Source organism: Pygocentrus nattereri, chromosome 2 (genome assembly GCF_015220715.1).
Source record: "Pygocentrus nattereri isolate fPygNat1 chromosome 2, fPygNat1.pri, whole genome shotgun sequence".
Classification (NCBI taxonomy): domain Eukaryota; kingdom Metazoa; phylum Chordata; class Actinopteri; order Characiformes; family Serrasalmidae; genus Pygocentrus; species Pygocentrus nattereri.
In genome coordinates, this window is record NC_051212.1 from 18,541,916 (window position 1) to 18,555,221 (window position 13,306).

The 13,306-nt window shown below is 41.7% G+C and overlaps 1 non-coding gene across 1 annotated transcript; it reads left to right on the top strand.

The window, feature by feature from the left end:
• Positions 1–7,349: 7,349 nt before the first annotated feature.
• Positions 7,350–7,540, top strand: LOC119262703. Its single transcript, XR_005129842.1, has one exon. It is a non-coding gene; the product is annotated as a U2 spliceosomal RNA (small nuclear RNA).
• The last annotated feature ends 5,766 nt before the right edge of the window (positions 7,541–13,306 follow it).

The following is a 13,306-nucleotide window of genomic DNA, read 5'->3' on the forward strand; positions in this document are numbered from 1 at the left end:
GAAAAAGTGAAGGCAGAAACAGAGAAACTGTTGAGAAAATGGATGTTGGATAAAGAACTGTCTCCCCGTGACCAGATTTCTTTGGGACAGGCGTTAAATGATTTTACAGCTAGAGCAATAAAGGAATTAGACGAGGCTAAGGCAGAACATGAAAAGGTAGGAATGTCTAAGAAGGGAAAAGCCAGGAAGAGGTTATCAGATGCAGAACAGGAAATAGCTACGGTCAGAAGGTTGAAGTGCACATATAATGGCAACCTGGATAGAATGGTAAGTATCCCCAAGTATCCCCACCCTCCTATGATAACCTAACGCCAGGCATTTTGACATGGACACCTGAGCTAGAGCAGGCATTCATTGAACTAAAGCAGGAACTAGTGCATGCGGCTGACCTTGCTAGACCAGACTACACCATGAAAGGAGACAGGTTATCTCACCAGTGCAGGCAAACCCGTAAAACACAAGGAAGAGTTCTTAGCACTAGAGAAAGCGATACAACTACCAAAACAGGTTGCCATCATAAAGTGCAAGGGACATCAGAAAGGGGACTCATTGGTGGAAAGAGGTAATGAGGCAGCAGACAAGGCAGCAAAGGAAGCAGCAGGTTATAAAAGAACAAAGTTGGCAGATGGTATTGAAGGAAGGTGAACCATGGGAACCAATTCCGACAGGAGAAAAGTTCAGGCAAGTGCAGGACCAGGCTAGCCCAGAAGAAAAGACTATTTGGCTGGATAAAGGTGGTAGAAAGAGTGAATTAGTCTGGGAAGGTCCCAATGGACTTTGGTAAAAGCAGGGCTGGGAGAAGCTCACGGGTTGGCACAAGTAGGAGAGGTACAGATGAGGGAAAACTTGAAAGGATGGTGGCATCCATTTCTAACCGCTATGATAGCCACACATGTAAAAGAATGTGAAGTATGTAATGTAAATAATGTGGCAAAAAACTTGCAAACCAGGGGTAGGAAAATTCCCTAAGCCCAATTGCCCAGGGGAACACATTCAGATAGATTATACAGATATGATTCAGACAGTCAGGAAGTACAGGTATCTGTTAATGTTCGTGGACATATTTTTGGATTGGGTGGAAGCGTTCCCCACTATGAGGAAAGATAGCAAATCAGTCTGTAAAATGTTGATCAATCACTGGATTCCCCAACACGTGTTTCCCAAAAGAATTCACTCAGATAATAGTACTCACTTAATAAGTAACGCCTTGGCATGGGTAGAACAAGTACTAGGCCTATAGCTTCTTAATGGTAAGATATCTGTACATTAGTCACTGTGTGAAAATTGGCTTTGAGAAATAGTCGGATTTGGCTTGATAAAATTTGGGGAACACCCCGGGCCCAGGGAATTGGGTAGATAAAGTTAAAGAAAAGTGAATGGTGGCAAAAGCATGCTATAGTAATGTATGAATGAGTCGACTTTAAGGAAAATGCTGAGCTCGTTCTGTGTGTGTTGTATAGTTTTTCGTTCTTAGAGAAAAAAAGAAGAGAAAGGGGGATTGGTCTCTCTCTCTCTCTCTCTCTCTCTCTCTCTTTTTCTCTCTCCCTCTCTGTGTGTGTGTGTGCGTTGTGTGTGTGTACAGGAAGCTGGACTTCGTCTGTGTGTCAGCCCCTCCTTTTCTGAGTAAGACGTGTGTGTGTGTGCGCAGATTTGGGTCTGTGTGTGTGTCTGAGCGCCACCCCTCCCTCTTCTCTTTCTGGGGGTGAAGCGTTTATGTTCTCTGACCTGCTGTGTGTCTATAGAGTAACTTTATGAGAGTTGAGGATTGACAAGGAATGATATTTGCTTTACTTAGTTAAAACTTAAGGAGCCTTTGTAGGGGACTTTGCTGAAAAATTAAAATAAATAAATAAATAGATTTATGAGCGTCTTATATGGAGGACAATTAAATTTAAAATCACTAGTTAAAGTGAGTAATGTTTATAAAATTTGAATATTATTAATGTGAGGAGGAAAAGTCGTATAGATGATGAGTCCTATGTTTTGTTTTACCTTTATATGGTTATAAACAACAATGAGTCTTCTTCGGGAGACAAAAGAGGACCTTTGATTATATCGTGGACATCTAAGAGTTAAGTAAAATCTATGAACCTCTTTTCAGAGACGTCGATAAAATATATATATAAATGAGATGAGCTCCCAAGAAAGGACAGAATAGTTGGGGAAGTAAATAACCACTGTGCTGACAGATAAGTGTATAAATGTGTGCATTGTTAAAAGAATGGATTGGGATTAACTCTTTGTTGTGTCATATTCACTTTTGTTTGAATGAGCAGGAGAGAGCCAGATGACTGTGGGCGGAGAACCAGTGCATTACCTAACCTGAGCTCCATTGAAGACATCTGTGGGGGACTAAGAGGCGTCTGTTTTATCCACAAACTCTTTCACAAACTTAGAAATTAGTATTTAGATGTAAGTGCATTTAATTCTAGCTAGCACTGTTTATAAATCTTCAGTGTGTGTTCATTTATTGATGAATAAAGAAATTTGTAATTAACAGTAAGGGTTAATAAGGGAACTGTTAAAAAGACAAAAAAGCAAACTAAGGTGTCAAATGTAATTACTCCGGTTGATGTTGTGCGGAAGAGTTTATGGTGGGAACACAGCCTGCCATAGGAGGTATCAGGAGACTTTTAGCTAATCTCCTAGGGATTCCAGCTATGGACGAGATTCTACAGAAAGCTGGACTAAATTGATATGTGGGGACTGCTGTGAATAATCCAGAGCTGTTTTCTGCAGTTTGAGGTCGAATGTAGAGAGCATCGAGTGATACATTTCCGACAAATGCGCATCCTGATAATATTCTGATTGAGCCACTGGGACTGGAAAAAAACCCGAGAGCTTATGTGTCCAGAGCCCTTCAAGTGTGGAGAAATGTTACAGGAAATGATCCGGATTTGAATCAAATGGAACAGTCCATTTTGCGAGCCAAAATACAGAAGAGGTTGCCCCTACCAGTGAGGAGCAAACTGGCAGAGGTGGTTGGCCTTGGAAGTATGGCAAAAGGTATGAATACAGATCATATAGCCAACCAGCTGGGGATGACAAGAAGAAGGAGAAGAAGCAGGCTTTGGTCAAATAGAGTCAGTCTCTGCTAAATCAGCTATCATCACAACAATAGCTGAGTCAGGTTCAGCTCTAACTATCTCAGCTATCATTGATACCTCCAGCTGTTGCATGCTCTGATGAAGCACATGGGTTAGCTTATCTTGCAACAGGGGAAGTTAGAAGTAAAATCACAAAGGCGTATGGATTTTGGGCACCATACTTACTTGAGCAGATTGATTATGTCATAGGTAGGTGCACAATCTGTTGGAGAAATAATGTTCGGAAGGGTATGATAGTTCCTCCTGGTCACATTCCGACTCCAAGGGGTCCTATGCATGAGTTGTTGTGGATTTTTGTTGGCATCATAAAACCAGTTGAAGGGAAAAGATATTTATTAGTGGTAGTAGCTTTATCAGTACCTAAATTTTGTGTAAAGAAGTCATAGGTAGATGGGGACTCTTCCAGATCTCCTCAGATAATGAGAAAGAGTTTGTGGATAAGATAGTAAGAATGATTTTGCAAAATTGGGGATTAGACAACATCTTGGAGCAGTTTACCACCCATAAAGTCAAGGGATTTGTGAAAAAATTAATGCTAGTTTGAAAAATCGCATTGCCAAAATCTGTCAGCAAACAGGTTTAAATTGGGTAGCAGCACTCCCATTAACATTAATGACGAAGAAGAGGATGAGGTGGAAGAAGGTGAACTGGTGGAAGAATATTCTTTTTGAATATTTAACCATTATATATTTATTCTTAGTGGATCTGGCATTATCTTATGGAGTTGTGATTCGCATATGATGTGTCTGTTGTTTTTCCCAAGGACTCGCTGTTGTTTTCTTTCCCTTTTAGAAAGAAAGGGGGGGGTTTAGTGTTTGGAAATCGGGATGCGTTGAAGGGGTGCACACCTTCATGGATGGATGATAAAAAAGGACTGAGAGACTCTGAACAAGAAGGTCTACACCCAACACCATCAACACCACTTGGGAGTCGACCTGTGGAAGAGTTTCAGTCTGATACATTGATGTGTTTATATGTCTTTGCTTGAATACGTTGGGACCTCAGATGTCTTATGTTTTCTTTTCTTTTCTTTTCTTTTTACGAGTTAGGGAAATGGGTTTTAGGTTTGTTATCGGGTCCGATAGGTCGACTAGCCCGCTAACGAACATTATTTTAATTTGTTTATTTTTGGGGTTCCATATGTATTAGCTTAAGTCACCTTCATACATATTGAATTTTTCTTTTAACGTTGGACTGGAGTTCCATAAAGGAGGTTGCTTGTGGCAGGAGAACCGTGAGAGAATTTTTCCTGTCCAAATTGTTTGATGGATATTTCAGGAAAGTTGGCTGCCTGACAGGTTTTTTCGCTCTCACACTCCAGACAATGTCCAGTTGTTAAGCAAATGTAATGTGTTATATGTTTAGTCGCACTCATGTTCATCTTTTGTTTTTTGAGGCCCTGTATAGCCACGAAGGGGGGAATATGAGGTGTATAGACGATCAACTACGAACAAAGACCGTTGTATTAGTAGATATGGGGGAATACAATTAGACTACACCCTAGGCAGCTCCACAGCATGGATATTTGATTTGTCATTAACTGCGCAGGTCAGAACTCAACATATAGAGGTTACGATGTTATGTCTGAATGTTGACCTTTCGGGTGAAAGGTCAAAAGGGGGAATTGTGGAATTATTAGCCTTAGTATTGTTCATATTACTCTTTTAAGATGTATTATGTCTTGCATTGAAAGCCTAATGGTTATATTGTACAATTCTAAGAGCTAAGAGTCAGCACATAAGGCTGTGTGCTGACTAATGGTGGAATACACAAGGACGTCAGATAACAGGAAATACCTCGAAGCTAATAGTAGTAGACCCTGGGATTAGCACACCACACATGTGGTTCATCTGGTCAGATAAGCAGAGCCATTGTCTGGAAAACGGGGGGAGTTGGTAAACACAGGGAATACCTTAAGCTGACCTTGCAGACGCACTCACGTCTCGAGCGCATCCTTAAACTTTTATGATGTGGATTAGTGAGATGGCCTAACACACACATTTGGAGGCTTGATGGAATCTACTGATATCTTGGGTAAGGAAGGAGCGGTCATGCGACTATAAAAAGGGAGTCAGATGAGAAGGGGTCAGAGCTTACTTGGGAGATACATGATACCTGTTCTCTGTTTGTAACCTCTCCAGAATTCTGTAATAAAACCGTTTGTTTCACTTCAGTCTGATCTACTCGTCTCATTTATTTTGCATCAACGAACACGCAGGACTGGTTTCGTCCACAATATATATATATATATATATATATATATATATATATATATATATATATATATATATATATATATATATATACTATAAACTATATATATATATATATAGTAGTTCAAAGCAGCTCCTCCTCCAGCAGCAACACCAGCAAGAACATGCTGCTTACACTCCAATGCTTCAATATTAATAATCGAATGGTGTCACATACATCAGTCAGAGGAACCAAACCAGTACTTAAGCTTAAATACTTTAACTACATTTTGCCTCTAACACTTCTGTACTTTATTTAAGTAGGATTTTTGATGCACGTTTATTTAAATAAAGGATCTTAATACTTCTTCCAACCCTGAATGTTGTTGTTGTTGTTTCTGTTGTTGTAGTGGTGTTGTGGAAAAAACAGCATGCTTCTAATTCAAAAATAAAACTTCATTTACGACAAAACAGAAAGCAAACACCAAGAACGGCAGGGAAGGGTACAATCTTTTATTACAGATTATGGCTTTGCAAATGAGAGCTTTGACCTGAGTTGCCCGGGACCGCAACTAAAAAACAGGGGAAAAAATGCCCTTTTACTCTGCTTTGGACATTTTACACCTGAACTGTCTTACGGCAGCATGCAACTCTGACTATACTGGATTCCTGTTTATCTGTAACAATTTTGTCAACTTGTACATACACTCTGTTTCTTCAGGTAGCCTTGGCCTTCTGTGACAAACACCTTTGTTTTTCTTCTAAAAGTGCCACGTCTTCCCTTATTAGCCATTTAAAATGAATAGTGTACCATTACGTTAAATAATAATCACTGGCCTTGAGATATTACATTTGACTAAGAGTATCTGTAAGTTAAAACTCACTTTAAGGCGCTGTGTTCATGATTACACCACATCAGTTCACTTATTCTTTTTTTCACTGATCGAGAGTTCATGGTTCATGGTCATGATGGTAATGATCAGCCTTTCCCAGGTCTGGGAGAAACCTATGTAGCACTCCAGGACAAGGCCCAAGCCTGTACAGAGAGGTCTTGCCTGCACAGTGTAATTAACTGTCAGCCATTATTGTGGTTACAACCGGTGTGTTTCTCTTCCTCAAGACATTTTTAGCAGTATAACGCGACAAAAATAGCATTTATAATCGAAACTGCACTCCAGGATTACCACGTGCTCATATAATGTAGGTAGGAGGTGCGGCAGCAGCAGAGGGACATAGTCTGCAGTGATGTCACGGCAAGAAAAGAATAGCTCCCTAAAAATAATTGTAACCTTTTTTATAAAAATATAAATAACTTTTTACAATAGTTCTGAACCCTTTTTACAAAAATGGAGTCATTTCGGAGAAACCCAATATTTTATCAACTGTTTCATTTCAACTCCGTTACACAAGCGCGCAGGAAGGGAGGTTTCAGTCAGCCGCTCAGACACAGCTTTATAATGTTAAGGATTTGTGTACTTTGATAGGCAACGTTCATCTCTCTCTCTCTCTCCTTTCTAACTCATATCGCTGTGAATTCGCCCGCAACTATAGTTTATTTAAATATGTTAGTCGCTTATCGAGGCCTCGTGTTATCAGTCCTCTCCGTTTCTCTGCGTCTCTGTGACTCGGCGATATTTTCTCTCTGCAGTACCACGTTTGGCCGCTGAGAGGTCCACTTGCACAAAACGGACCATTTAAAATCGCCCTTCAGCTTATTTAGTCAGATATATGTTGACTCTGTGGACTGAAGGTTTTTCTTGTGTAAACGTGACTTTATAAAAACCGAGCTTTAAGCTCTGTGAGCGCAAAACTGGGTTTCCTCGTTTCTGATTGGCCAGCTGGTGAGCTGATTAACATACGCGCTGTCATCAAGGTGTTGACGTAGATACACGTTTAAAGTGCCTTTTCTGCCTCTCTGAGTTTGAAACAAGCGGCTTGACTTGACTTTTGTTCCGTGCTGTGAGGAGTCGATGGCAGACAGCAGCTCTGCTCACCATCCTCGTCTTATATTTTTGGAAGAATGACCCGTCTGATGCGCGAGTTTACTGTTATCGCTTCTCGGCCTTTTGGCTAAGATCAAGTGTAGTATCTGTTCTTATCAGTTTAATATCTGATACGTCCCCTACCCGGGGACCATATATTAAATTGATTTTTGGAGCAGGGAGATGGAATAGGGGCTTGCTCCGTCCACTCCACGCATCGACCCGGTATTGCAGTACCTCCGGGAGCGGTGCACCCCCTTTTGGCTGGTCTAAAAGAAGAGAAAGTAGGTGGAGAGCTGGGACGTGTAGAGCTCACGGCGCCTCTTGTGGTGTAAGGTGTGATCGAGGCTGCGTTGAATCTGCTGACGCGAACCAAGAAGCCACCTTTCCCTGTTCTTTGAACAAACACCAGGCTTTTTAAGTCTTTTGCTGTAAATGTTGTGCTTATAAACGAGGATTTTCTCCCCCAAAAACGCGGAAACGAAACCAGTTTTTCGGCCTGCTCTCATCGGCTTTATTCTCCAAACAGGTGTTGAGCTGTTACTGAAACAGTCTGCACTGCAGTGGGTTTTACCTGTAGCCGCACAACAGCTACAACAGCGGCTCCATCAGAGGTTTAGGTTTAGGAGGACCCTGGCCTCTTCCTATTTCCCCCGTTATATCAAATACATGACTGCAGAACGCCCGGTGTCCGCGAGCTCCTGAGGCGTCAGTATAAACTCATATAACTCGAGTTCAAAAGCTGTTAAAATATGTGTGTTAAAATGTTTCATGCTGTTCTTTTACATTAAAAATGTTTAGGAATTTATAAACGGACCTCGCTGGAACTTTTGTTCGGCTGGTGCAGCTGGCTGCTCTTCTGTGGTGAACAGAGCTGGCAGCAAAGCTGATGTTTACCAGCTACTCTCTCCTGGTTATCAGTGCCGTTTACTATTGAGAAATTGGCATTAGATTAACGCCTTTATGTTTATTGAATAGTGGATGTAAAATCGTGCACCTCTTAAAACGGAGGCTGTCAGTACCGACAGGCTGGTCAGTGTGTCTGTTGTGTTTTCTGAAGTGTCTGAGTCTGTGTTGAATCTGCTGATGCAAATAAAAAGGGAGTGAAGCCTCAGTTCTCTGAACAAACACGTGGTTTTCCTGGGTCTTTTGTAAATGTTGTCCATATAAAGAATGTATGAAAAAAACTACTGTTCCTTGGCTTTTGGCAGGAAGAGTAAATGTGCTTATAAACAAGGAGTTTTTTTTATTACTTGGGGAAATGCGCACACTCTCTCGATGCAGAATATCATTTCAACATTGAGTGTGTTTACGTGCACTTAATAATCCGACAACTTCAGAAAAGATTTTGTCAGTAATTCGATTAACATGTTTACCCGCACTTAACTAATCAGATACGGGGGAAACACTTGGTTTACGTCAGTCGGGCAGTAATCAGATTTATGCTCTGTAACCCAGCAATAGAAGACATGACAAACCATTTAAACTCAAACTTCATGCTGCGACCTTCTTTATTTTTTTAACACAGTGCCACAGTACTTGAAAATACACGATATTTCCAAAAGTATTCACTCGTCTGCCTTCACATCCATATAAACTTGAGTGACATCCCATTCTTAATCCATAGGATTTCATATGATGTTGTCCCACCCTTTGCAGTTACAACAGAATCAACTCTTCTAGGAAGGCTTTCCGCAAGGGTTAGGAGTGTGTTTATGGGAATTTTTGACCATTCTTCCAGAAGCGCATTTGTGAAGTTAGACACTGATGTTGGATGAGAAGGCCTGGCTCGCAGTCTTCGCTCTAATTCATCTCAAAGGTGTTCTGTTGGGTTGAGGTCAGGACTTTGTGCAGGCCAGTCAAGGTCTTCCACACCAAACTCGCTCATCCATGCCTTTATAGAGCTTGCTTTGTGCACTGGTGCACAGTCATGTTGGAACAGGGAGGCACCATCCCCAAACTGTTCCCACAAGGTCGGGAGCATGAAATTGTCCAAAAATCTCTTGGTCTGCTGAAACATTATGAGTTCCTTTCACTGAAACTAAGGGGCTGAGCCCAACTCCTGAAAAAAAAAACCTTTTTACACCTTTACACCACTGCATTCATCGCTTTGCATTGCGCTTGGTGATGTAAGGCTTGGATGCAGCTGCTGGCCAATGGAGACCCATTGAAGGTCTCTATGCTGTTCTTGAGCTAACCTGAAGGCCACATGAAGCTTGGAGGTCTGTAGCGATGGACTCTGCAGAAAGTGGGCGACCTCTGCGCACTATGTACCTCAGCATCTGCTGACCCCGCTCTGTCATTTTACATGGCCGACCACTTTGTGGCCGAGTTCCTGTCATTCCCAGTTGCTTCCACTTTGTTATAATACCACTGACAGTTGACTGTGGAATATTTAGTAGCAAGGACATTTCATGACTGGACTTGTTGTTACAGGTGGCATCCTATCACGGTACCACACTGGAATTCACTGAGCTCCTGAGAGCGACCCATTCTTTCACTAATGTTTGTAGAAGCAGTCTGCAGGCCTAGGTGCTTGGTTTTATACACCTGTGGCCATGGAAGTGATTGGAACACCTGAATTCAATGATTTGGATGGGTGACTGAATACTTTTGGCAATATAGCGTATGACCATAGGTCCGCTAGAAGATAAGGAAAATTTAAATCCTTGATTTTGTCAAGAATGCAGTCAGTTTCAGCGTTGCCCCAAAAGTGTTTTGCTGCCATGTGTGCATTTTTGCACACATGCAGACTGAGAAATCTGAATTTACATGCACTGAGAAGTCTGATTACTGAGCTAAAAATTCAGCCCTCTTTACTGGATTTCTACATCTTAATCCAATCTAAGAAATCAGAATATGTTGTGTACATTATCATTTGAATACTCAGATAAACCTCCCTTACTGTATTACAGGATGGCTCCTTCTCTAGCATAATGCTGTTAATATAGCACAATCTATAGCGTTACGTTAATATTTCTACAAATGTTCATATTCTGTAATATTCTGTATATAATAGCTATTTACTCTACTCAAACCTAAATGGCTATAGAAGTTAATTTCTGCACTTGTACAGATATTCACATATCCCTTTAGCTCCTTTCACACTGGCTCTTTATTACTCTTTTTTTATTGCATTTCCCTCTTATTTAAATACTTGTTAAGAGTCTGTGTGCTTGTCTGGTCTGTTCAGTGTGCTTACATGTCATACATGTGTGACTCACCAAGACGTGTTTTTATAACATACTTGGCGAAATAAAGTGATTCTGATTGTTAAAGGTAACTCATGAAGAGATTATATTACTGTATTAAAATGAGTAATTTTATTTTTTTCTTATTCATTTTATTTTATTTAATTTTTATGACGCTGCAAATGAAACTGGATATCACTCAATAAAACCGTTAGACGTTGTTATCTGTGTGTTGTTCCCGACCTCACAAACCGAGGCTGTCAGTACAGACAGGCTGGTCAGAGGAGAAGCGGAACGCTGCAGACCGGAGCCCTAAAGGGGAGGGAACTGGGGGCGGGAGTCTGTCAATCAGTTTTTGCATCAACCAATGTAATAACTACTCTCGGCCGTCGATCACATTTAGCATCGGCCAACCGCAGATTAGATGGGGCTGTCCGTCATTTTCTGCAATAGCCAATCTGAGGGTCCGGCTGCAGACCTGCACTCGGCCTGACCTGCAGCGCCAGCCTGTTAACGCCGTCGGCGCCGCTCTGACACCACGGGGCTTCTGTTGGTTTTATGAGGGAAAACCAGCGAACCACGAACTGCTGGACAACAAGAGTCACACTGAATGTTTATTAACGCTGTCAGACTAATTATAAAGCAATTTAATGTGGAAACTTTCTAAAGAAATCCACAATAAAACACAATTGCACTCTAGGCTGTGCTGACCTCGATGGGGGGTGTGCCAAAAAGTAGTGTAAAGCGCGCGACGCGTGTTAGGATGATTTTTTTCGATAGCTGGGAGGCGTTTCCATGTGACGCAATGACGATATGCTGTCACTTATCCGTGCTCTGATTGGGTGAAAGAACACAGCCTGACGGGATGTCTTGTGTTTTTGTTTATTTCTGTAGGTTTATCCGTTCTTCAAAGTGAAAAGTGAAGAATCGTTGCTGCTCTGCTGTGTTAATGTAACAGTGTCTTCAAGTAACTGTATTCTGTTATTTACTCGGTTGACTGTTGATATTCACTGTAGTACGATTGTTTTCATGGCAATGCAATTTCCCCAGGGATCAGGAAAGTACTGTCTTGTTTATACTGAGCATATTTGTATTAGATATTCCAACATCTTATATCCCATATTATATGTGTATTATGTGTTTCATTAGATATGGCATATTCACATGTTATCTGTGTGACAGTCATGACTGGCCAGTGTTTAAATATACATGTGTTTGTGTAGGATTCAGTGAAATATAACCTTACCTAAGTTGCACTGCACATCCATTATATCGTCTGTATGTCACATGTGCTGTATGCACAATTGCACTTTTTAATGAACTTTAACGAAAAATTAAGTTTTGTTGACACTTGCAACCAAAAATGTTTCTTGCACTGGGTAAATAAAGATTCTGAATCTGAATTTGATTGTGTGTTAACATTAAAAGTACAGCTAAAAAATATAAAGCTTTCACTCAAGTTAGTTACATTAAGTAAGAACACTATATTTAAGCTGTAACAAAAGCACTGTAAATGTCCCAAAGTGATCTAAAAAGAATGCACATGCTTGGTTTTACTGTTCCTGATATCCATCCATCCATCCATTTTTCTAAGCCGCTTCTCCGTCAGGGTCGCGGGGGGGAGCTGGAGCCTATCCCAGCAGTCTTCGGGCGGAAGGCAGGATACACCCTGGACAGGTCGCCAGTCCATCGCAGGGCAGACACACAGACACAGACAGTCACTCACACGCTCACACCTAGGGGCAATGTAGCATGTCCAATTGGCCTGATTGCATGTCTTTGGACTGTGGGAGGAAACCGGAGAACCCGGAGGAAACCCACGCAGACACGGGGAGAACATGCAAACTCCACACAGAGAGGACCCTGGCCGCCCGGCCAGGGAATCGAACCCAGGCCCTCCTTGCTGTGAGGCGACAGCGCTACCCACCACGCCACCGTGCCGCCCGTTCCTGATATCTTAATTTGTAAAACAAAACACTGAAAATATTTTAAAAACACAATTACAAATTAAAAGAATTAACATAGTTAAGGAAGTATCTTAATGGCAATAGACATGGAAAATGGGGCAAAAAAAGACAATTAAAAAAAAATAAATAAATAAAAGCTAGACACAGGTGCTTCTTTGGAACAACTGGCAGAAACTGTTAGTGTACAGCATATTTACAACTTATTTCTTCAATATGTCAACAACAGAGGTGAAGTGTTCATAGCTGTCATAGACTATGTTGTCCAGACCTTTTGATGACGACATCATTTTTACATGGCAGAAACTCTTTTTTTTGTATTTTTTATGTCCCTGGGTTGGTTGGTCACAGATTCTACAGACAGGGAGATTTTGCACCCGTGACAATTGGGCTCCTACCTCTGAGAGGTGTTCCTTTCGCTTGCGCTTGTATTGAGTAGCTCTCGCCCAGAATAAAGGACCTCCAGTGCTGTGCGATGTGCTAATGGGCTGAGTAGCAGGCATTATAGGCACATTTGCAAGGACTGATATAATTGGACCAGCAATCCCACAGGTTGCCTGAATGGCAGGCATTAAGGGACGTGTAGAGGGGCCAGCAATCGCAGGCGTCTCCTGACCAACAGGCGTTATGGGCCATGTGGAGGGGCCAGCACTTGCGGTGGTTGCTGTAGATGCAGATGTAGACACAGATCTGTTGATGGTAGAGGTGGTGGGATTTTTTCTCACTGGCAGTGGCAGGCGCACAGGTGTCAGTGGTGGCCGAGGCTGAGAGAGTGTCATGGTTATGTCTGTTCCATCATGGGGTAATGTGGTGGAGGGAGGACTGCTGGCTGGTGTGGTGCTGGAGGTAGATCAGCATATGAGATGGAGG